Here is a 26,686-nt window from a genome sequence, read left to right on the forward strand (position 1 = left end):
CTCCCCACTGCCAACCTTTTCATCTCACTTGATATCTACGTCATTAATTGTTTCTAGATATATTCCACTCTGTGTCATCCTCTGCTCTACCACCACGGAAGTTATACGCTGATGTCTTAACACATGTACTATCAATCAATCCCTTCTTCTTTTCACTTTTTCTCACACATTCCTTTCCTCGACCGCTCTGCGGAGCCTTATCTTATAACTCCACCTACTTTTCAACATTCTCCTCTACTACTACATTTCAGATGTTTGATTTCTCTTCTGTCCCGTTTTTCCCATACTCCATACAATGCTGGGCTCCAAATCTATGTCAGAAATTTATTCCTCAAGTTAGGTCCGAAGTTCCGTAATTTCATATTTCACTTGGACAGAAAACCCTTTTTTGCCAGTGCTGCTCTGCTTTTTATGTCCTTATTGCTCCTTCCGTCATGGGCTATTTTGCTTCCTAGGTAGCAAAATTCCTTAACATCTTGTACTTCGTGATCCCCAATTCGGATGTTAAGTTTTTCGCTGTTCTCATTTCTGCTCCTTCTGATTAGTAACCTCTTTCTTCAATTTACTATCAATCTACTTTCTATACTTATTGGACTGTTCCTTCCAGTCAACAGATTCCGTATTTCTTCTTCACTTTCACTCAGGATACTAACGTCATCAGTAAACCTTATCACTGACATTATTTCGCCCTGAATTTTAATTCTACTCTTGAACCTTTCTTTTATTTCCGTTATTGCTTCTTCGCTGTATAGATTGAAGTGTTAGGGCGAAAGACTACACTTCTGCCTTACACACTGTTTAATTCAAGGACTTCACTCTTGGTCTATCACTCATATTGTTCCCTGTTGAGTCTTGTACATGCTGTATATTACCCGTGATTTTCTACAGCTTATTCCTATGTTTCACAGAACTTAGTACATCTGGCGCCATTTTACATTGTCGAAAGGCTTTTCCAGGTCGAAAAATCCAATGAAATTATCTTGACTTTTCTATAGTCTTGCTTCCATTATCAGCCGCAAAGACAGAATTGCCACTCTGGTCTTCACCTTTTTCCCAAAGCCAAACTGATCGTCATCAAACACATACTCAAATTTCTTCTCCGTCATTCTGTATATTATTCTTGTCAGCAACTTGAATGCATGAGCTGCTAAGCTGATGATGCGAAAATTCTCGGACTGGTCGCTTCTTGGAATCTTCGGAACTGTGTTAATTATGTTTTCCTGAAAGTCTGATGGTATTTCCTGAGACTCACACATTCTATTCTAATGTGAATAACCGTATTCTTTGCCACTTTACAAAATCGCCTTAGAAAATCCGATTGAATTTCTTCTGCCTTATTTGGTTTTAAGTCGTCCACGGCTCTTTTAAAATCTGACTCTGTTACTGGTTCGCTCTCTCTTCCCTTTCGATTACTGTTTCTTTTTCTATCACTTCACCAGATAAGTCCTCTTCCTAATAGAGGCCACCTGTATGCTCTCTCCTCTGTTTTTAGCTGTTGTTTTCCTGTTGCACTCATAATATTACCGCCCTTGCTTTTAATTTCACCGAAGGTTGTTCTGAATATGTATGAGTCAGTCCTTCCGACAATCATTCCTTTTCGATGTCTCCACATTTTTTATGTAGCTACTCCGCCTTAGCTTTCCTGGGTTTACTTTTTAATTCATTTCTAAGTGACCTGTGCCTAGATTTCCCTGAACGTTTTCATACTTCCATCTTCCGTCCATCAGCAGGATATTTCTTTTGTTACACGCAATTTTTCTGCAGATATCTTCCTTGTACCCATAGTTTCTTAGTAACTGCTATGATTGCTCTCTTAGGAGATGACAATTCCTCTTCAACTAGACTTCCACTTGAGCTATTCAGTATCGCAGTATCTGTTGCCTCAGAGAACTTCAAGCATACCTCTTCGTTCTTTTGTACTTCAGTATCCCACTTCTTTGAGCATTGATTATTTCTGACTTGTCTTTTATGTTGAGCCTACTCTTCTTCATTACTAAATTGTGATCTGAGTCTATATCTGCTCCTGGGTACGGATTTCAGAATCTCTGCCTGGGAATGTTGTAATATAATTGGAATCTTCCCATATCTCCCTCTTTTTGCTAGTCTACCTCCTCCTTTATGATTCTTCAAGAGAGTATTCGATATTACTACCTGAAATTTATTGCAGAACTCAGTTGATTTTTCTCCGCACTCTTTTCTGCAACCAAGCTGACACTCTCCCGTAACCCCTGTGTTACGGCTTCTGCACCACTTATTAGCAGTAGACACAGTGGCTGCGCCAAAGTCTGAGACGGCGTGGAGTTTTACAATTATTTATTGAACTTTCTTTACAATTTCTCCCTCGTCATCATGCCCAGCCCTGTGGATCCCTCCGCCTGGCTGCTGCTGTGTAGATTCTCCGACAATGCCGCGCCACTGATCGCACTCGGGAGCCTCAGGCCACCAGTGCTCTGCTGAAGCCAGGGTGCCCTGTGCTTGAGATAAACTCGTCGCCGCCTGGCGCCGCAGTAAGGGCACGCCCACAGAGCCGCGTCGACGTGAGGTCAGCTGCCGACGCCTGCTGCACCAGCGGCTGGGAAGCCGTCAGTTGCGATGTCCGCGAGGTCCCGTCATGGACGGACCACGCGCTGTGGTGCCGGGTTGCCGTGAGGTCTGGGCGTCAGTGCCCGGCGGTGCCTGTGACCAACACCACGCTGCGGCCGGTCCTGCTGGACGTTCTCGCTGTAGTTAGTCAGCGATGGTGCCGACCGAACTCGGGACGACCCCCAGAGCTGAAGTTGATATCTGGCGGCGAACGGAAGACTCTTGCGAGCTAGAAGAGACTTCTGGAATCGTCACCTAGGAAGATTGAACATTCGGACAAGGCTCTCTGCGCCTGCTTACTTCGCAGCACCTCGATCGCCGGTGTGCCTCTGTTTTGCCATTCTCCACTGCGTGAAGCAACACTTACTACATGTGGCCGCAACACTTGCTTGTACATCCTCTCCTACAACCGCATTCCAGTCCTCCATGACCATTAGATATTCATTTCCCTTCACCTACTGGAGTACCGGCTCAGTATCCTCATATACATTCTGTATCTCTTCATCTTTTGCTTGTGACGTCAGCATACATACCTGATCTGTTGTTGTCGGTGTTGGCTTGCTGTCGATTCTCATGAGAGCAATACTATCGCTGAACTGTTCATAGTAAGTAATTCTCTGCCCTACCTTCCTATTCATAACGAATTCTACTCTCGTTATATCATTTTCTGTTACTATTGATATGATCCCATACTTGTCTGACCAGAAGTCCTCACATCTTCCCATTTCACTTCATTGACCCCCACTCTATCTAGACTGGGTCTCTGGGTTTCCCTTTTTAGATTTTGTAACTACCCTACCACCTTCCAACTTTCGACATTCCACGACTCGACTCGTAGAACGTGTTTCTGTCGTTGGTTATTCAATGTTTTTCGCATGCTCATCTGCCCCTAGGCAGCCCTCTTCCTAAAATCAGACTGGGGGAATTATCCGGAATCGTTTGCCGATGGAGAGATCATTATGACACTTCTTCAATTCCAAGCCACATATCCTGTGGATACACATCATTTGTCTTTAATGCAATGTTTTCCATTGCCTTCTGCACCCTCACCCGGTTGGTCATTGCGGTTTCTTGTGCCCTTTAGTGACAGTTTCCCACCCTAAGTGCAAGAGAGTGCCGTAAACCTCTTTTGGCTCCTCAGCTCGATATTATAAGGTTGTTGGTAGAATAAGAATGACTTCTTATGCCGGAAGACTTCGGCCGCCATTGCTGATGATTTTTATTCAAAACTTATGCAGTGGTGGGGTTCGAATGTGGGACTAAAGACGTTTATTTTATTAGTCGAAGACGTTACATCACGAGTAAATGCACGTAGATAGTGATAGCATAGGGGGTTATTTATCTAAGACGATATCATTTGTTTATAAATTTCAGCATTAACGAGTGGTACAGGTTGAGGTACCTACTTAACATTTTGTCATCACAAATAAACCATGTCCTCGTATTCCATTTTAAATAGAATTCTAGCTTTTCATATTATACCAAACTTAGCATCAACTTAATCAAAGATGCGATAACGAAATGAAATAGACTTCTCTTCAGCAGTTGCCAGACGTCGTACTCCGGCGGAATACGCGCTTAAGGAGAAACTTTCTCAGTTTCGCTGAAACTTCACCTTACAGAGCGTCGCAAAATTTCATTAACTGCTGACGGCACCGAACATGATAGCACGAATGGCAACACGTAATTTTTTTTTTATGAATCCAGGTTCTGTTAACAGCGTCATGGTGGTCGCATCAATGTTTGGCGACATCGCGGTGAACGCACATTGGAAGCGTGTATTCGTCATCGCCATACTGGCGTATCACCCGGCGTGATGGTATGGGGTGCCATTGGTTACACGTCTCGGTTCGTATTGACGGCACTTTGAACAGTGGACGTTACATGTGAGATGTGTTACGACCCGTGGCTCTACCCTTCATTCGATCCCTGCGAAACCCTACATTTCAGCAGGATAATGCACGACCGCATGTTGCAGGTCTTCTACGGGCCTGTCTGGATACAGAAAATGTTCGACTGCTGCCCTGGCCAGCTCATTCTCCAGATCTCTCACTAATTGAAAACCCTGGTCAATGGTGGCCGAGCAACTGGCTCGTCACAATACGCCAGTCACTACTCTTGATGAACTGTGGTATCGTGTTGAAGCTGTATGGGCAGCTGTACCTGTACACGCAATCCAAGCTCTGTTTGACTCAATGTCCAGGCGCATCAAGGCCGTTATTACGGCCAGAGGTGGTTGTTCTGGGTAATGATTTCTCAGGATCTATGCACCCAAATTGCGTGAAAATGTAATCACATCAGTTGTAGTATAATGTATTTGTCCAGTCAATACCCGTTTATCATCTGCATTTCTTCTTGGTGTAGCAATTTTAATGGCCAGTAGTGTAGAAGCGAACAAAACTAAATAATTTAAAATTACAGCGTAGATCTCAAGTGAGGGGAGGATGGTCGCAACACACCTCACCAAATCTCACCAAAAAATGGAGCGTGTCAAAATTAAAGAAAAAAAAACGCTCACGTAAAAAACGGGAGTCGCCTCCCCATCTCCATCCCCCCACAGTGGTGTTCTTGGCACCACGCCAGTGTGTTTCTACGCTTAGCAGTACTGTGCTGCCCCGGAAGAATAGCTGTGGCCGGTGATGCGACAGTACTGACACAGAGAATGGCACCCCTGGTGGCCAGCCCCTCACCGTGGCGGCGGTCGTGAAGAGCAAGTCAGGGGCTCAGATGCCTTACCCTGAACCCAAGACTAGGATTGTTGAAATTCTTAAAACTATCGAGAATCCGATATATCAACATTTTAAAAAAAATTATCATTATCAGCACTCGATAAACCTAAAAATATTACGATATATCGATGGAAAAAAATATCGACGTACTGATCTATAGAAGTATTGGCTTCACATTTGAGATGTACTGCCGGATTTAGAGGTACATATTTAAGTATTGATTTATTATTAGATATTCTGTACATCAACAAGCTAGGCCTGCTTATATTCCTTAGAGCAAGAACTGAGAGTAAAACGATGTATGTTCACGTCTGGTGATAACCACTTTGCTAACAGTGGTAACTGCATGTAAGTTGCACAATGAAAGGTGTCCGATGAGCCCGTCGTTCGGTTTCGTCAAATATCGGATGTGTCCGGAACACTTCATATCTACTTCCCCCTTTATTTTTTCTGCGTTTCTGCAAACACTAGTGATCTAGCATTTTTAGTGTCAATATTGCGTGGTGAAATTAAACGTTGCAGTTCCTAACAGCAGGACCCAGCGCCGATAGTGTCAATATTTCTCTTCACACGTTTCTGCCCACAGCAAAGTCCAGTGTTGTCATTTAAACTTATGTTGATCATTTTCAGCAACTGTTTTTAAAGACTGCCAATCCTAAGAAATAGCACACTAGTTACGTTAAATACTGTTTTTTCTAGTGCCACTGGTGTACTATCTCTTCTTATCAGAAATCTTGTTATTCCATTCTCATGACCACACTCCAGTGCAGTCGGACTTCTTCTTTGTGACTCTTGTACTTGCTTCACGCAATCAAAGACAAAGACTGTACGTGATGAAAGCTGAAATAGTAGTAAGACTCCTTCACAGAGTGAAAGTTAAATTACGTTCTACTACAATTTCAAAAGAAAAATTTCAAATATTTACCGAAAATTCCGAAAAAGTATAATACAAAATAAAAATGTCGGCACTCGGTATTGCCATTATACACTCCTGGAAATTGAAATAAGAACACCGTGAATTCATTGTCCCAGGAAGGGGAAACTTTATTGACACATTCCTGGGGTCAGATACATCACATGATCACACTGACAGAACCACAGGCACATAGACACAGGCAACAGAGCATGCACAATGTCGGCACTAGTACAGTGTATATCCACCTTTCGCAGCAATGCAGGCTGATATTCTCCCATGGAGACGATCGTAGAGATGCTGGATGTAGTCCTGTGGAACGGCTTGCCATGCCATTTCCACCTGGCGCCTCAGTTGGACCAGCGTTCGTGCTGGACGTGCAGACCGCGTGAGACGACGCTTCATCCAGTCCCAAACATGCTCAATGGGGGACAGATCCGGAGATCTTGCTGGCCAGGGTAGTTGACTTATACCTTCTAGAGCACGTTGGGTGGCACGGGATACATGCGGACGTGCATTGTCCTGTTGGAACAGCAAGTTCCCTTGCCGGTCTAGGAATGGTAGAACGATGGGTTCGATGACGGTTTGGATGTACCGTGCACTATTCAGTGTCCCCTCGACGATCACCAGTGGTGTACGGCCAGTGCAGGAGATCGCTCCCCACACCATGATGCCGGGTGTTGGCCCTGTGTGCCTCGGTCGTATGCAGTCCTGATTGTGGCGCTCACCTGCACGGCGCCAAACACGCATACGACCATCATTGGCACCAAGGCAGAAGCGACTCTCATCGCTGAAGACGACACGTCTCCATTCGTCCCTCCATTCACGCCTGTCGCGACACCACTGGAGGCGGGCTGCACGATGTTGGGGCGTGAGCGGAAGACGGCCTAACGGTGTGCGGGACCGTAGCCCAGCTTCATGGAGACGGTTCACGTCCACGCTGTCGCGGCATGCTACCAGTGTTAAAGACTGCGATGGAGCTCCGTATGCCACGGCAAACTGGCTGACACTGACGGCGGCGGTGCACAAATGCTGCGCAGCTAGCGCCATTCGACGGCCAACACCGCGGTTCCTGGTGTGTCCGCTGTGCCGTGCGTGTGATCATTGCTTGTACAGCCCTCTCGCAGTGTCCGGAGCAAGTATGGTGGGTCTGACACACCGTTGTCAATGTGTTCTTCTTTCCATTTCCAGGAGTGTATATGGGCAAAAGAAATATCGCCGATATATATCTCGGAGTCGCCCAGAGTGACGGGTTAAGACATATTAGAAGAGGTTCTAATTCCCAGCTGTAGACCCAGAATCATCACCTGAAGTAGCGGATTGTACATCAGCGGCTAACTTATGTGGTTGCCATTTGAAGTTGAAGCTGGTTAGTCCCAAACTGGACTGAATGCTGGCATGGAAACGTCTCGGCGTTGGCTGCAGCCGTTGGTACAGAACCAGTGGTACTAGAAATACGTATGCTGCTAAGAGCTAAGTATTTAATATTTATAGTTGTTCAGATCAACAATTTTGTGGCAGTAGCATCCCTCCAGTCGCGTAGGTGACTACGGAACTACAGCGCTGTGCCACGGCACTCTTAAACCCAGCCCAGCACTGGGAAAGTCTATGGCGTTATCTTCAGGTGCCAACTAATGTTTGTGGGAACATAAATGTGCGTCAGTCGGGCCAGTCGTTCGCGAGGCGTCACCCCCAAGCCAAACCGAAGCGTGGGAGCGTGGAACCAGCAACAACTATGCCCATCTCGACAGCCGACATGGATGTGTTTTAGTTTCATTTTTCCCTGACATGATTATTCAGTGCAGGAACCTATTTATAGGTTTATACTGTAATATTCTTGTGAGAATTAATTTACTTGCTGAGACTGCTATATTAATACAATTATTAGATTACTAGTTTCGGTAAAATATACTGCCATCTTCAGATCCATAAAATCGGGCAGTACTAGTTACACATACAAGGATTAAGCAACTCTGTTATTAGGGCTGTACAATATGCGTGAGAATGGAGAGTCAATACAACGATATGCTATAAGTAATGATAGCATACCTGGCATGTTATTCTGATGCCTCGACTTTCTTACTCTTATTGAGTAGTCCTAATGTGAAAAAGTGGTATAAGCACTGTATAACGTTACTACCACCGTCCGGTTTTACGAATCTGAAGACAGCAATTCATACTGCCGAAAATACTAATCGACTAACAGTGTTTACACCACGATCTTTAGGAAAAAACAGTTGTTCACAAGAACACTAGACTACCGTATTACTTTTGTTGATGTTAAGTTCATAACATCTTTTGAAGAACTTTATGCAAATTTTGAGCATTTGTGGAAAGTTCCTATGGGACTGCTGAGGTTATCGGTCCCTAGACTTACACACTACTTGTTGTTGTTGTGGTCTTCAGTTCTGAGACTGGTTTGATGCAGCTCTCCACGCTACTCTATCCTGTGCAAGCTTCTCCATCTCCCACTACCTACTGCAACCTACATCCTTCTGAATCTGCTTAGTGTATTCATTTCTTTGTCTCCCTCTACGATTTGCACCCTCTACGCTGCCCTCCAATACTAGATAGGTGATCCTTGATGCCTCAGAACATTTCCTACCAACCGATCCTCTTTCTAGTCAAGTTGTGCCACAGACACCACCCCAATTCTAATCAATACCTTCTCATTAGTTGTTGTTTTGTTGTGGTCGTCAGTCCTGAGACTGGTTTGATGCAGCTCTCCATGCTACTCTATCCTGTGCAAGCTTCTTCATCTCCCAGTACCTACTGCATCCTACATCCTTCTGAATCTCCTTAATGTATTCATCTCTTGGTCTACCTAGTCGAGTTTTACCCTCTACGCTGACCTCCAAAACTAAATTGGTGATCCCTTCATGCCTCAGAACATGTCCTACCAACCGATCCCTTCTTCTAGTCAAGTTGTGCCTCAAACTCCTTTTCTCTCCAATTCTGTTCAATACCTCGGGTTTAGTTACGTGATCTACCCATCTAATCTTCAGCATTCTTCTGTAGCAATACTGCTTAATCTTATTTAAACTAACGAACGCTGAGGGCAACACGCACACACCCATGCCCGAAGAGCGAGGACTCGAACCTCCGACTGGTGGGGAGGGGGGGGGGGCGAACCGCGGCAAGGCGCTCTAGACCAAGCGGCTACCACGCATGGCACGCTATACATTCCACCCTACTGCCCTAGCCTTTAGTCTCTGTGTGAGAAGTTCAGTGTCATTGGCAAACCTCAAACTTATTTCTTCTTGCTTTATTACAATCCACTTCCGGAATTTCACCTTGGTTATCTTTACTGCTGGAGCAATAACATTGGTCAGTGGCTGCAGCTCTATCTTACTCCCTCTTCACCCGTTTGCGGCGGCGCGGTTCTTTCCGTCCCTTTACGACGAACCTGCACCTACCTGTGAACATTGTCTCAGCAGATCATCAGTAGGGAAGCCGAGCGAAACCTACTGTACTTCGACGTGAACCAGAATGCAATTAAAGTCACTAATCTACGTTTCGGGAGAAAGTTTTCCCACGAAATGAAAGTTTGGAAACTTTATCCTCAATTAATACACTCTGAAACTTAGGTGAACAAGTATCACTGCCAAGGCCGCGCTAGTCTTAAGACAGTCACTCACAATCCCTCTCACTCACGTTAGCAAGATTATGGTGTTGCATTTCCCGAAAACGTAATAGCTACCAAATTACTCATTGTTTTTGATTGATAATGCTCGCCAAATATTAAGTCTGTCGGTACCAACTACAGTCACAGTTTTTAGCCACCGATCTGCTCAATACGCCACGCGGAATATAAGTCTTTTCTCGTCACAAAATTCACTTAAAAATTCCGAAATTTCTACACGCCCATCGGAATGATTATGCCGTCACTTTACCTCACTTTTGTAGTATGAAACACTGCAAGATCCGGCAACTTATCGTTTCCATCGGAACTCTTACTACACACGTCCTAACTGTTTCATGGCTAAGTGCCCACTCTTCTCTAGAATACTCTAAGTATTCTCTACCAGCAGAGAAAAGCGCGCGAAGAATATTGCTTTACCATTGGTCAGTTTACTCAACAGTCAATAGCAAAACAACATTCTCTCGCGTCAGTGCGCGCTTTTCATCAACAACCAACCGCAAAATAGTATACCTAAAGACTGCACTTTTTACCGACGTAATTATCTAATATGCTGAAGTTTTGCTTATGCATAAAGTTATTTACTATTGTTATTTATACCTTAATTAACTTTCCCTTTACCATAAGCTTACTTTACAGATCAATTCTACAAAAATCCCCTTTTTCCATATCCATATTTCTTCGAAATGTTCCCACACTAAATCCTACTCCATAGCTCGTTAAACAGTTATCTTGATATTAACCTTAAACCACACTCACGCATCATTCATACTGCTAAAACACATTTATAACATTTTACAAACACAAAAAGACATAATAACACTCTAAGAAAATACTAGAACAGTTTATGAAAAACGTTCTATTACTTTAGTGCACTCTAGTGGGCACAATCTAAACTAAAATCACAGTCCCCCTATCCCTTATTGCCCTCTATCGGCTGATACATAAACAAAGTGCACGTCCAGTCTCGCGTCACTATCTGTCACTATCCAGCTCTGAGACACATCTTAACCGCCTCCAAGGCAGGATCGTTATACGGCACTACGCCTCACGTTGCTTACCTTTCTCCTCCTTCGACTCGTATAACTGCATTCTGATCAGTGTACATGTTGTAAACAATCCTTCAACATGTTCTCTTTCGTTCTGTTTCCACTTCCGTAGGATGACCTGCTGTGCCGACGTCTGCATGCTTCAGTGACTAGCAATCTCTAGCAGGTCGCATTCTCGTCCACATCCTTCGCCGTGCACAGATGGGCTTGAATTCCACGCTGTGAGATGCCGGCTGTCGCCCACAGTGGCCAGCCAGGCCTCTGACAGTGGCAGGACGCGCCCCGCAAGGTTGCGGCGGCGGCGGCAGCGGCGGCCCAAGTTGCCGGGCAGGGCAGCTGGGCAGCGCGGCCGCATTCCAGGCCGCCGTGGAGAGCCGGGCGGGCCCGGTGAGTGGCAGAGATTATAATTCGTTATCACGGCCGCCCCCGGGGGCAGCGCCCGCGATGACAGCGGCCTGGCCTGCCCCGCCGCCGGCCGTTGTAGCTGCTGTAATTTCAGGCGGGAATGCAATTAAAGCCACTTAACATTTAGGAATTCGCTCTCGCTGTTGTTAAGCCGACAATTTTCCCCTCCAGCCCCCCTGTTCACACCCCCGTCCCCATCCCGTCCCGCAAAACTCCCCTTTAGCGGTACCAGAAAATTATTTGACCGCGGTATTTACGAACTTGCCGCTGTTGACGTAAATTTCTTTCATTGTCTCGTTAATTTGCGCTAATTACATAAAATGCATCTGAATTGCCGTTCAGCTCCAATTCACTGCCGTGTGGGTGTTAACAGTGAATTACTGTGGGGGAACATAGCAGACATAGCACTGTGCATGCTCGGCTTTGCAGTTCTCCACGAGGGGTAATTGATTTCTTGTGCTGAGGAACTACCTTTATTTACTGTTCTTCACTCTACAACTTGTATAAACTCAGACTGCAGCTGCAACGGTCGAAGTATATGAAAGGGATGGAAACAGTCTTGTAGCCTGTCACTAAAGTTGTTCACCCTCTATTATTCTTTGTATGATGCGGCCGATTTTAATGTCACTGATACGGGAATTTTGGGAAGAATTTGCTCTTATGAAAGACACGTGTCATTAGTTTTGTCGTACCCAAATCTATGTAATTAAATTGTCTATTACCTTCCGTGGGCCTGCCGGAGTGGCCGTGCGGTTCTAGCCGCTACAGTCTGGAGCATTGCGACCGCTACGGTCGCAGGTTCGAATCCTGCCTCGGGCATAGATGTGTGTGATGTCCTTAGGTTAGTTAGATTTAATTAGTTCTATGTTCTAGGTGACTGATGACCTCAGAAGTTAAGTCGCATAGTGCTCAGAACCGTTTTTGAACCCTCCGTGGGTTCCTCTTATTTCCTCTCTGAAAATTATTATTAAAAGTCAATAAAGTGTGGAAGTGGTGTCAATTACGCCTTAAAACAGTTTACATATACAAGGGAGTGGTATTTGGGCCTGAAATGTACTTAGTTTTCATATAAACAAAATATACTTGTCACAGAATTGAACCATTGTATATTGTACACTTTGCGCTGTTTTGTAATCTGGCTTAATTTTCAACATTACATAGCGACTCAATGCACTGACATGTGTCTTTAGCTGTATATGTAAACTAACGTTAATCTGACGCCTAATTATCGTTGCTTTGTATTTGAAAATAGCGTCAAGCCAAAATTCATGTAATATTCACAGGGTGTTAACATATAATCGTCTTCAGAAGGAAAATAAATGAAACCCATTGTAAACAGCAGAGAATGTGTTGAAACATATTTGAATAAGACAAAATCTAATTTCACAGTTTCTTCTACAACGCGGAATTTTTCTCCATTTACATGGTCTGTACAGTGTCTTAGCAGTAAAGGAAACAAAGGATAAATCGGTAAAGGACATGAAAGTTCATGGAGAAGAATTAAAAAGTTTGACATTTCCTGATGATATTAAAATTATGCGAGATAGAGAAAATGACCTTGAATTTTAAATATAACGGACAGAGGCTTCAAAAGAATTTATAACATCAAAATCAGTAATTGTTGAACAAAAGCACCGGTGAGTAGCCCAATTAAACCAGGAAATGTTGGGTGAATCACATTACGTAATGATCCACATAAAATAGTAGGCAACATCTGCTGTTTGGGTGGTACAATAACTGATGACAGACGATGTAAAGAACATGTAAAATGCAGCCATGCAATTGTAAGGGAAACTTCCTTGAACAAAGAATTCATAAAATTTAATATAAATTAAAATATGAGGGGGTGTTATCTGAAAACGTTAGTTTGGAATGAAAGTTTGTACGGATATGAAACAACGACGAGTATAAATTTTAGAGAACGACCACACTAAGCAGATTCAAGAGGATGTAGGCTAGAGTACCTACATAGAGTTGAATGCACTTGCACAGAAGCATCTAGAGTGGACAGCTAAATCAAACTACCCATCGACTGCAATTCACACAAACTATTTATAAGACTTCTTTTACTGTTGCAATAAGTTCGGACAGTAAAAGCACGTCTTGTTGCTTAATAACACTGTACCGAGGAACGAATTATGTTACCTGGTCAGTGTTTCCATCTACTGACTGATTATAGACCCATACGAAGACTTCCATAATATGTAGTTTTCATTGTTTTCTACTGTTTTTGCTGCTGTATGGCATCAGGCTGTAATTTGAACAGTACCTGTAAAGGCACTTAGCTTGAAGCATTTAAATGCTGCAGAACATTTTAATAACAGCTGTGTTGAAGACCCACCTAATTTTTCAGTTCCAGAATTTCATGGTGAGTAAAACAGTATATATTTGTAAAACGATATCGTCGGTCATGCACAGTCTTGTAGCTCGAAACGGAAGAACGACTTCTATTGTGGTTTATGTTACATTTGCAAATGAACTTAAGTTTTTCATCATCTTAACAGTTTTACATGTAGTAAAATGGAAATTTATGACAGTTTCCACTAGCTTGTAATTAAGAAAATTATTTATTTCTATCTGCTTTTCGATAATATATTTACTTAGTTACATTTCATTAAATTACTGGTGTGTGGTAAAATAATAATGTCACAAACAGGCTATTAAATGCAGTATTAACAAGATTTTCTCAATTGCAACACTTTTAAATTTCAATCGAATACTTGTCCCCTGCTACGTGACCATCTTGTACCTTGGAATATTTTTCCACGCTTGAAAAAGCCTTGCTTCTCTCAAGCATTTTTTTTTAATTTTAGAAAATTGACTATGGCACACAAAAGGTGAAATCTATTATATAAAATGGAATGATAATATACATATATTATTTACTACAGTGAGAACGTCTCAATAGTGTTCTGGGGTACGTCCCCTACTTCATGTCTGTTTCATAAATCATTATAATTAGCCGCTTAACATCAACTGTTCCGCGAAAGAATCCTCGTGACTTTTAAAAACTTGCACTACAATCGTCAGGCATTTCAGGAATGAAACAGCTATCCCAGTTCGCGGTCTATTGTTCCACTACCAATTGAGGTTCCCTATCTAATGGCTTCTTGGGGGCAGTAAAAATTTGATTTAATATGTTTGTATAATTATTTGCAGAAGTTAAATATTTTAAACGCTGTAATACCTACTCATTAACAGGTGTTAGTCTTTTGTTAAAGGTATAACAAATTAAGATATACAGGGTGTCCCAGCTTTCTTGTCCACCCAGAATATCTCTGGAACAATAACAGCTATTGGAGAAACGACTTTCCCGGTACCAATGTAGGGCTGCGGCCCATGAATTTACATATTCGGAAACATTCTAAAACGAAAGCATATGTGTTTTTTAACACAAACTTATGTTTTTTTTTTAAAGGACCTCCTATATTTTTTCTTCAGCAATCCATAGCATGACAAAGCACATACACAATGGCGTTGATTGCATCGCAATATTCCCATTACATCCCGAGATATTAAGACGCGAAGTTGACTCTTGGAACACCCGACATGCGCTGCTAGCGCACGTTCTGAGGCTCAGGCGTGAACCCCATGCTGCCTGTAATCGCGATGTGATAGACATGCGTAATCACACTCCACTAAGACGTTCCTGGAGGAGGTGGCGGGGGGGGGGGGGGGGGGGGGCCTCCACTGGAGGCCGAACCGCACAGTAACCCTGCATTCGGTGTGAGCCGGCGCGGCGGTGGGGTGGGTGGACTGCTGTGGCCTGTTGTGTGATTGTGGACCACTGTGGGCTACGGCGGGACGAAGCCTCTCCGTCGTTTCTAGGCCCTGTTTCATTACACAATACACAAACAATTTATCATACTACATATGTGCTGCGAGACGAGTGAAACCCAAGATGTTTGCGTAGTAGAGTAATTATGATGTACGCGTACGTGGAGACAGTATTTGCGCAGCAATCGCCGACATAGTGTGACTGAGGCGGAATAAGGGGAAGAAGACTGTATTTGCCGAGGCAGATGGAAAACCGCTTTAACGGCAGTTGGAATTTTCATTTCAGCCACTGCTTTCGGAAATAAAATTTTTTAATTCCACGGTTAAAATTTTGTGTAATTTGTTTGTTCGTTATCCTGAATAATTTCAGTAATACATAACATTACGTTCCTTTTTTAGTTCAGTAGCTCAGGATATGTTTGTTATTACTCCATGAAAATTTGTATACTCTACTCGAAGTGGTTTCTGAAATTTAGGGAGAAAAGCAACAGAAAATGTAAATTTTCAGCAACGGCTTCTACAGTTCCAAAAGATTGTTACTCAATATATTCTTAATTTTTTTTTTAATTTTTAGCCAGTCAGAAGCACGATGCACCATTCTGTAACTTATATCATCTTCTTGATCTTTTTCCAAGTTTTTCATCTTTTCTTCTTTCTGGACTCCTTAGTAGCAAACTGTGCTCCACGATTAATTCCCACTTTCACCCTATCAATGTTACCTTCATTAAAAGCAATAACAGCACCACTGACCACCCACTTTAGCGTCTTCATTCCACCACAGTCGTTTTTTGGTAAGCGAGTCCATATAAGATTATTGAACGACTCATTGGGATTTCGAGTCTGACCATGCAGACATTTCTTCAGTAATTCAGGATTTGACAGGTCTCTGTAAACAGGTTTTATGATATCAATAACTGCTGCTGGGATGGAATGTTTATGGCTGTATGAACTGTTTGAGTATTGGTCATTGCGGTAATTGTATCATGAATCAGGCCCAGGAGGGCAAAGATGGTGTACTGGTTTTTCATCAGTTGACAGTCTGTGGATGAAATTAGCACCTACTACCTGCTTCATTTTCAACAAATCCTCTGTACTATTTCTAATGGCCATCCCATAGTACTGCTGTAGTTCATCAATCATTTTGTCTGTCAGCCTGCCTCTTATAGTTTTACCATCAGAAAGTCCCTTGTCTCTCAAACTCTGCTTCTACTTCCTCAACCTGGTTCCCATCCACTTCTGCACGTGACCTTTATAACACAGCAATCTACAACCTTCATATAAAAAATTACCGATTTTATTGGATATTGTAGTAATGCACGTAAAAATTTTACATTTTGCAACCGGTGCAGATTATATTTAAAAAATAAAACACTATATATATATATATATATATATATATATATATATATATATATATATATATATATATATATATAGTGTGGTCCATTGATATTGACCGGGAAAGACATCTCACGAAATAAGCAGCAAACGAAAAAACTACAAAGAACGAAACTCGTCTATCTTGAAGGGGGGAAACCAGATGGCGCTATTGTTGACCCTCTAGATGGCGCTGGCATATGTCAAACGGATATCAACTGCGTTTTTTTAATAGGAACCCCCATTCTTATTACATATTCGTGTAAAACGTAAAGAAATATGAATGTTTTAGTTGGTCCACTTTCTTCGCTTTGTGGTAGATGGCGCTGTAATAGTCACAAACGTGGTGTCACGTAACATTGCTCAAGTGCGGACGGTATTTGCTTCGTAATACGTTGCTCGTGTTAAAATGGACTGTTTAAAAATTGTGGAAAAGGTCAATATCGTGTTGATGTATGGCTATTGTGATCAAAATGCCCAACGGGCGTGCGCTATGAATGCTGCTCGGTATCATGGACGACATCATCGAAGAGTCCGGACCGTTCGCCGGATAGTTACGTTAGCGAGAATCAGGAATCTCAAAAACGTCGGTGTTGAGAACGCTACATCAACATCGATTCTACCCGTACCAAATTTCTATGCCCCAGGAATTGCATGGCGACGACTTTGAACGTCGTGCACAGTTCTGCCACTGGACACAAGAGAAATTAAGGGACGATGACACATTTTTTGCACACGTTGTATTTAGCGACGGAGCGTCATTCACCAACAGCGGTATCGTAAACCAGCATAATATGCACTATTGGGCAACGGAAAATCCACGATGGCTGCGACAAGTGGAACATCAGCGACCTTGCCGGGTTAATGTATGTTAAGGCATTATGGAAGGAAGGATAAATGGGTGCCGGCCCGTGTGGCCGTGCGGTTCTAGGCGCTACATTCTGGAACCGTGTGACCGTTACGGTCGCAGGTTCGAATCCTGCCTCGGGCATGGATGTGTGTGATGTCCTTAGGTTAGTTAGGTTTAAGTAATCCTTAGTTCTAGGGGACTGATGACCTCAGATGTTAAGTCCCATAGTGCTCAGAGCCATTTGAACAATTTGAAGGATAATTGTCCCCCATTTTATCGATGGCAATCTAAATGGTGGATTGTATGCTGATTTCCTATATGTTCTGCCGATGTTACTTCAAGATGTTCACTGCATGACCGAATGGCGATGTATTTCCTACATGATGGATGGCCGGCACATAGCTCGCGTGCCGTTTTACGGTATTGAATAGCATATTTCATGACAGGTTGATTGATCGTCGAAGCACCATACCATGGCCCGCACGTTCACGGGATCTGACGTCTCCGGATATCTTACTGTGGGGAAAGCTGAAGGATATTTGCTATCGTGATCCACCGGCAACGCCTGACAACATGCGTCAGCGCATTGTCAGTGCATGTGCGAACATTACGGAAGGCGAACTACTCGCTGTTGAGAGGAATGTCGTTACACGTATTGCCAAATGTATTGCATTAATGTGGTATTTACAGGTAGTCACGCTGTAACAGCGCGCGTTCTCAGATACAATAAGTTCACAAAGGTACATGTATCACATTGGAACAACCAAAATAAAATGTTCAAACGTACCTACGTTCTGTATTTTATCATAAAAAACCTACCTGTTACCAACTGTTCGTCTAAAATTGTGAGCCATATGTTTGTGACTATTACAGCGCCATCTACCACAAAGCGAAAAACGTGGTCCAACTAAAACATTCATATTTCTTTACGTACTATACGAATATGTAATAAAAAAATGGGGGTTCCTATTTAAATAAACGCTGATGATATCAGTTTGAGCTATGGCAGCGCCATCCAGCGGGTCAGCCATAGAGCCATCTGATTTCCCCCTTCAAGCTAGAAAAGTTTCGTACTTTGTAGTTTTTTCGTTTGGCACTTACTTCGTGAGATATTTTGCCCGGTGACGAACAATGGACCACCCTGTATATATATCATTTTATTCGAAAAATTTCAAAATTTTTAATGGGATAAAAATCCGAAAACGTGAAAAAAATTTCCCGTTCTAACTCCCATTAAAAACCATCCACAGGCTGGCCGGCACACCGGACGTCGACACTATTACGGTGGGGGGATTTCTGCCTTCGACAGCCAAGGTTTCCCACCCTGGAGGCACATCGTTAGACAGCGGGGAGTATGATAAATACTCGAAGTAGCTCGATCGCAACAGTCGTTAAGTCGACGGAACGGGATTGTGGAAACACGTCTGTAATGCTTCAGGAAAACGTAGCTCATGTGGGACAGTGGGACATGATGCGTTAACCAGCCCACCGTACTCAAATGGTTAATATCAGATTAATAACTAAAATGTTATTGAAGATTTGCCACTGCTGTCCGCACTACTATTTTGGAATTGGTTAGCTTCTAATAAGCAAATTTTTTTAAGTTCACGTTGTTGAAAGTGTATTCGTTCTAAACATAATTCTAAAAGCTGCCTGTAGCCATTAGAAAATATTTATATTATTATGCACGTATTCAGTCGAAGTATCCACAAACCTTTGAGCTTGTGTTCTGCTGCGATAAAATGCCACAGGTTCCCCAAAATTTATTTTTACATGCCCTATTGTATTAAATACATCAGACTGAATTATTCAGAGGTAAGAATCACTGATGTGACTGGTTGCAGTTATTTGTTCCTAAGACGGAGTGGACAAGTAGTTTACAGCTGAGATTTCTAGCGTTCCGGCAGAATTGTCACGAATATTGAAATTGCGCCTGTGAACTAAATTTTGACTGGTATTAACTTCACTGTCACTGAACATTATCGATACTCTCCTGATTTGGCACCCTGTAACAGTGGAACGTTACTTCAGTTTGATAATTGGAGCAAGGCAAAAGTGTCAGCACCTGGCATACAAAACCTCGTGTTGCTTTATTTCGGAAGTTAGACTGCATTTGCAATATGATATATACATGCAGAATGAAGCGGCGAATGAAAACTTGTATCAACCCCGGGATTTGAACCTGGTCTTCTCCTCATTAGGTATGAGCACTGACCGTCACGTCTCATTGGCACAGAGGATTTGTACAACTGCATGGACCACTCTAGCATGCTTCCTCCTCAATGCACATTCCCATTCGCGCTTCAGCCCATTTGACATTCCCTCTAAATGCGAACAGCTTTGCAGAGGCCTTCCAGCTGTATTGGAATAGCACCTCATCATCGGACGAAATGGGGGATCCTGTCCGAAACCGAGGTATGGGTGCTTTGATCAATTAAGCTATATAGCTCCAGAAATCTTTTCCAGTACTAAACATCTGCGATGGATATATCCTGAGTGAAGTGACGAATGAAAATTTGTGGCGGGCAGGAAAAATTTTCATTCGTCTTTTCAGTTTGCCTATATACACTACTGGACATTAAAATTGCTACACCAGGAAGATGACGTTCTAAAGACGCGAAATTTAACCGACAGGAAGAAGATGCTGTGATATGCAAATGATTAGCTTTTCAGAGCATTCACACAAGGCTGGCGCCGGTGGCGACAACTACAGCGTGCTGACATGAGGAAAGTTTCCTACCGATTTCTAATACACAAACAGCAGTTGAGCGGCGTTGCCTGGTGAAACGTTGTTGTGATGCCTCGAGTAAGGAGGAGAAATGCGTACCATCACGTTTCCGACTTTAATAAAGGTCGGATTGTAGCCTATCGCGATTGCGGTTTATCGTATCGCGACATTCCTGCTCGCGTTGGCCGAGATCCAGTGACGGTTAGTAGAATATGGATTCGGTGGGTGTAGGAGGGTAATATGGAACGCCGCGCTGGATCCCAACGGCCTCATATCACTAGCAGTCGATATGACAGGCATTTTTTCCGCATGGCTGTAACAGATCGTGCAGCCACGTCTCCATCCTTGAGTCAACAGATGGGGACGTTTGCAAGACAACAAAAATCTGCACGAACAGTTAGACGACGTTTGCTCGGAGACCATGGCTGCGGTTATCCTTGACGCTGCATCACAGACAGGAGCGCCCGCGATGGTGTACTCAACGACAAACCTGGGTGCACGAATGGCAAAACGTCATTTTTTCCAATGAATCCAGATTCTGCTTACAGCATCCTGACGGTCGCATCCGTGTTTGGCGACGTCGCGTTTAACGCACATTGGAAGCGTGAATTCGTCATCGCCATACTGGCGTATCACCCGGCATGATGGTATGGGGTGCCATTGGTCACACGTCTCGGTCACCTCTTGTTCGCATTGACGGCACTTTGAACAGCGGACGTTACGTTTCAGATGTGTTACGACCCGTGGCTCTACCCTTGATTCGATCCCTGCGAAACCCTACATTTCAGCAGGATAATGCACGACCGCATGTTGCAGGTCCTGTACGGGCCTTTCTGGATACAGAAAATGTTCGACTGCTGCCCTGGCCAGCACATTCTCCTGATCTCTCACTAATTGAAAACGTCTGGTCAAAGGTGGCCGAGCAACTGGCTTGTCACAATAGGCCAGTCACTACTCTTGGTGAACTGTGGTATCGTGTTGAAACTGCATGGGCAGCTGTACCTGTACACGCCATCCAAGCTCTGTTTGATTCAATGCCCAGTCGTATCAAGGCCGTTATTACGGCCAGGGATGGTTGTTCTGGGTACTGATTTCTCAGGATCTGTGCTCCCAAATTGTGTGAAAATGAAATCACGTGTCAGTTGTATTGTAATATATTTGTCCAATGAATACCCATTTATCATCTGCATTTCTTCTTTGAGTAGCTATTTTGATGGCCAGTATTGTACATCATAGATGTTTGAAACTTGTAAAGGTCTCTGGTACCATAGAGTTTCATTACGACTTGCAACTCATAAGAAAAGCAGATTGGAGTTACCCGAATAGCATCGACAGACGTCCGCTTTGGAAAAATGTTTAGTGGGTTGTCTGTCTGCAGGTGCGAACTAATTCGATGCGACCATACGGAGTGAGGGATCAGTCCACATGTTCTGACACGCCCCTCCCGTAGTCCAACTATGTCACAGCGAGTAATATGGAACGAATCTATATCCACTGCACGACAAAAGAGCTATAAATGACATCAAAAGGTAACAACATTATTGATTTTCATAAATCTTTCCGATATTTTGTGGTATATCTAGAAGTTTCGACACATACCTGTAAGTAAATGGAAAGCTGGTATCTTTATAACTAAGGAAAGTAACAAGTTTCTGAACACTCTTAATTAATCCGGAGAGAGAGTTGTAATAATTAAATTTGCAAATATAATTTACTGCTCTACTCCAAGTGTCTATAAAACAGCTACTTGTTTTTAAAAGTCGTAACTACGAGATTCGAGAATCGTGATTGGTTGCGCAGGTGGGGCGCGCTGTGGGGTCGTGCAGAATAGCAAGGGAAGAGAGTGGATAGCGAGACTTGGAACTGGACAGTCGTTTTATCTATAGCTGGTGACATATCACTTTATTTTTTGGCAAAAGTGCGTTTTAAGAAGTATAATGTTGTGTGACGCTAATTGCCGCGCGCGATTAGCCGAGCGGTCTTTGGCGCTGCAGTCATGGACTGTGCGGCTGGTCCCGGCGGAGGTTCGAGTCCTCCCTCGGGCATGGGTGTGTGCGTTTGTCCTTATGATAATTTCGGTTAAGTAGTGTGTAAACACAGGGACTGATGACCTTAGCAGTTAAGTCCCATAAGATTTCACTCACATTTGAACATTTGTGACGCTAATTTGGACGCTATTAAATCGCCTCTGATATTTGCAACGAGCGGATGAAAAAATTTCCTCGCTTGTGACCCTTCGAACTTTTGGAGCTATGGCTGCTGAAGTAACAATGACTCTAAATAGCGTAATATTGGTCAACAAGTAATTAATGCATGAGAAACGTGAAGAAGCAGTGCAATAGGGGTTTGCCTATCCCATACGTAACGACCCACGCGACAACGAAGTCACGACACGAAACAGCAAGAATCTCCGATTACTTTTGTCTAATACTGTAAGAATAGTGCAATTTTCTATTACGCGATTTTTTGTAAATAATGTTAATAATTCTTAATGGAAGCGTCAAAGTCAATCGAAGTCAGTTTTCACAATAAATATTGAAAGTGCCCCCACCCCCTTGTTGAATAAACTATTCAATTTGTCTAATCATGTTTACAATCACAAGCTGTAACATTTCTTCTGTAACAGAAGCAATGAAAGTGGATATGGCTGTTTTCAATTCATCGATGAATTTTGGACGGTTTTTATAGACAGTTGCTTTCGCTGCACCCCAGAAGAAAAAGTCAGGTGGTGTTACGTCAGGCGATCGTGGAGGAAAAGTCCCTGTGAAATTATACGATCACCAGAAACATCAGCAAGCAGTGACATTGAAACGCGAGCTGTATGCGCGGTTGCATCATCTTCTAGAAAATAACCGTTCAGTATTTCACTTAACACAAGTTCTCCTATGAATGGGTGCAGAATATCACTGCAGTATCGATGCGCGTATATTGTTTCGTTGAAAAATGTGGGACCCACAAGCCGACGTCTAGAAATTTCAATCCAAACTCCTGTTTTCACAGAATGAAGTGGTTCCTCATGAATACACAATGGATTTGCAGTACTTCACATACGAGAATTTTGCGAGTTCACGTACTTGGATAAATGAAACCACGCCTCGTCAGTGAAAAACGCTGAAGTAACAATGGCTCTAAATAGCGTAATATTGGTCGACAAGTAGTTAATGTATGAGAAACGTGAAGAAGCAGTACAATAGGGGTTTGCCTATCCCACAACTAACGACCCACGCGACAACAAGCTTCACGACACGAAACGGCAAGAATCTCCGATTACTTTTCTCTAATGCTATAAGCATAGTACAATTTTCTATGACGTGATTTTTGTAAATTATATGTTAATAGTTCTTAATTACAGCGTCAAATTCCATCGAAGCCATTTCACCCTCCCGAATCCAATCATTTTTATAACTATCTGAAGTTTTCCTTTTAAACCATAGTGCTTTGCAAACCAAAAAACTTTTCGTAAACCTACAAACTTGAAAGCAAAAGTAACACTGCTGAAGTAATTATCTCAGTTCACGCAGAGAGAATAGAAGTTTTAACTGACTGCGTTGCTCACTTTGTGATTCAATTCCTTTTGATGCGTATTAACATCAAAGTTTCACTAAATGCTAAATTCTTGTTAAAGAAAACCATTTCCATAAAGCGATACGTAAAATTAAAGATGTATATCAATGAATCCCTATTGAAATATTGAATACACCAACTGAAGTTAAAATACAGCAGTAATCTAGAATTCATTTCAAAATGAAAGCAAAGTATGTGGCGACCGTAAAGAAAACAAGAGAATACATAATAATAGCAACTATTACAGGAGGATAATACAAGGTGAGTCACTAGTTACTCTTCCTGAGCTGCAATCTTCGACTGTGGACTGGCGAATGCAATCACGCTATGAAAACTACATCGAAAATGGGCAGTGTTAACATTAAGACAATACTTTGAATACCGTAGTGGGTATAGTTGAGTATCGAACCCCTATATCCACCAGTCACTTTGGAATAAGTAATCGATCGCCCTTCTGATGTTTTAAAGAATTCAGGTAGGGGACACACGCGTCAATCAAAATACGGCAAAGTTGATATCGTTATTCGTTAGATATTAACAGCGGCAGTAGGCAGCTGAGTCAAAGCGAAATACACTCCTGGAAATGGAAAAAAGAACACATTGACACCGGTGCGTCAGACCCACCATACTTGCTCCGGAGATTGCGAGAGGGCTGTACAAGCAATGATCACACGCACGGCACAGCGGACACACCAGGAACCGCGGTGTTGGTCGTCGAATGGCGCTAGCTGCGCAGCATTTGTGCACCGCCGCCGTCAGTGTCAGCCAGTTTGCCGTGGCATACGGAGCTCCATCGCAGTCTTTAACACTGGTAGCATGCCGCGACAGCGTGGACGTGAACCGTATGTGCAGTTGACGGACTTTGAGCGAGGGCGTATAGTGGGCATGCGGGAGGCCGGGTGGACGTACCGCCGAATTGCTCAACACGTGTGGCGTGAGGTCTCCACAGTACATCGATGTTGTCGCCAGTGGTCGGCGGAAGGTGCACGTGCCCCTCGACCTGGGACCGGACCGCAGCGACGCACGGATGCACGCCAAGACCGTAGGATCCTACGCAGTGCCGTAGGGGACCGCACCGCCACTTCCCAGCAAATTAGGGACACTGTTTCTCCTGGGGTATCGGCGAGGACCATTCGCAACCGTCTCCATGAAGCTGGGCTACGGTCCCGCACACCGTTAGGCCGTCTTCCGCTGACGCCCCAACATCGTGCAGCCCGCCTCCAGTGGTGTCGCGACAGGCGTGAATGGAGGGACGAATGGAGACGTGTCGTCTTCAACGATGAGAGTCGCTTCTGCCTTGGTGCCAATGATGGTCGTATGCGTGTTTGGCGCCTTGCAGGTGAGCGCCACAATCAGGACTGCATACGACCGAGGCACACAGGGCCAACACCCGGCATCATGGTGTGGGGAGCGATCTCCTACACTGGCAGTACACCACTGGTGATCGTCGAGGGGACACTGAATAGTGCACGGTACATCCAAACCGTCATCGAACCCATCGTTCTACCATTCCTAGACCGGCAAGGGAACTTGCTGTTCCAACAGGACAATGCACGTCCGCATGTATCCCGTGCCACCCAACGTGCTCTAGAAGGTGTAAGTCAACTACCCTGGCCAGCAAGATCTCCGGATCTGTCCCCCATTGAGCATGTTTGGGACTGGATGAAGCGTCGTCTCACGCGGTCTGCACATCCAGCACGAACGCTGGTCCAACTGAGGCGCCAGGTGGAAATGGCATGGCAAGCCGTTCCACAGGACTACATCCAGCATCTCTACGATCGTCTCCATGGGAGAACAGCAGCCTGCATTGCTGCGAAAGGTGGATATACACTGTACTAGTGCCGACATTGTGCATGCTCTGTTGCCTGTGTCTATGTGCCTGTGGTTCTGTCAGTGTGATCATGTGATGTATCTGACGTCAGGAATGTGTCAATAAAGTTTCCCCTTCCTGGGACAATGAATTCACGGTGTTCTTATTTCAATTTCCAGGAGTGTATTTGCTTGCTCTGGGGTCCGGCGTAATAGTTAAGCCACATAGCACAGACGAGGCCGTCACCCACTGCCACAGTTCGGACTAACAGTAACAGAGACAACAATCAGACTGAGGTGTCCGAGTGAAACAGAATGTAACTTGTCTTCACGAAAAACTGAAGCTCTGATGAAAAAATGGTTCAAATGGCTCTAAGCACTATGGGACTTAACTGCTGAGGTCATTGGTCCCCTAGTACTTAGAACTACTTAAACCTAACTAACATAAGGACATCACACGCATCCATACCCGAGGCAGGATTTGAACCTGCGACCGTAGCGTCGCGCGGTTCCAGACTGTAGCGCCTAGAACCGCTCGGCCACTCCGGCCGGCGAAGCTCTGATCCGACCTGTTTAACGAACTGTCTTAAAAGGAGCAGTAGGCCCTTGATCGGCAATCAACAGCCATTGCAGAACTGTCACGAAATAAATTTGATGCAATTTTTTACGCAGTCTGTCACTAATTAAAAAGCGCAGATAGAATTACAGTAAATAGATCGTGAGGGTTCATCGCAACTGATGAACTGTACTCTTTCTGTATGTCTTGTAGTTTTCCCATAGGCCTCTTCTGAAACCTAAGAGGTATTAATGAAAGATCATGTACACTTTTGTGAAAGAATACTTTGGAAAGAGTTTGAGGAGGTCTTATCCTTGGCAAAACATAGAATTAGGTCGACATGTTCGATCGAGTGAGTCAAAGGGTCGAGGATCGTCTGTTCACATTAGAATTCCTAATCTCCGTCATTCGTTGTTCGAAAAGACGCCTAGCCGACTTCAATACTTCTTCTCGGCGTTTCTGACGGGGCTGACGTTCCATTTTCAGCTCAGCCCAGACGTATACCGGGTGGGGATTACGGGCGCGAGATAATTAGTTTCGGGGTTAAATTCAGCTCCGAATCGGGCTCTGTATTCACAGCGAAGAGACGCCTTAGAGACAGCGCAGGAATTGCGAAACTATTCCACCCGTTTTCCTCCACCAACTGCGAGAAAGAAGCTATAGATAGTTTCGACATTAAACTGCTACTTTTATGTGCTACTTAGAC

This window comes from Schistocerca cancellata, chromosome 5 (assembly GCF_023864275.1).
Source record: "Schistocerca cancellata isolate TAMUIC-IGC-003103 chromosome 5, iqSchCanc2.1, whole genome shotgun sequence".
Taxonomy (NCBI): domain Eukaryota; kingdom Metazoa; phylum Arthropoda; class Insecta; order Orthoptera; family Acrididae; genus Schistocerca; species Schistocerca cancellata.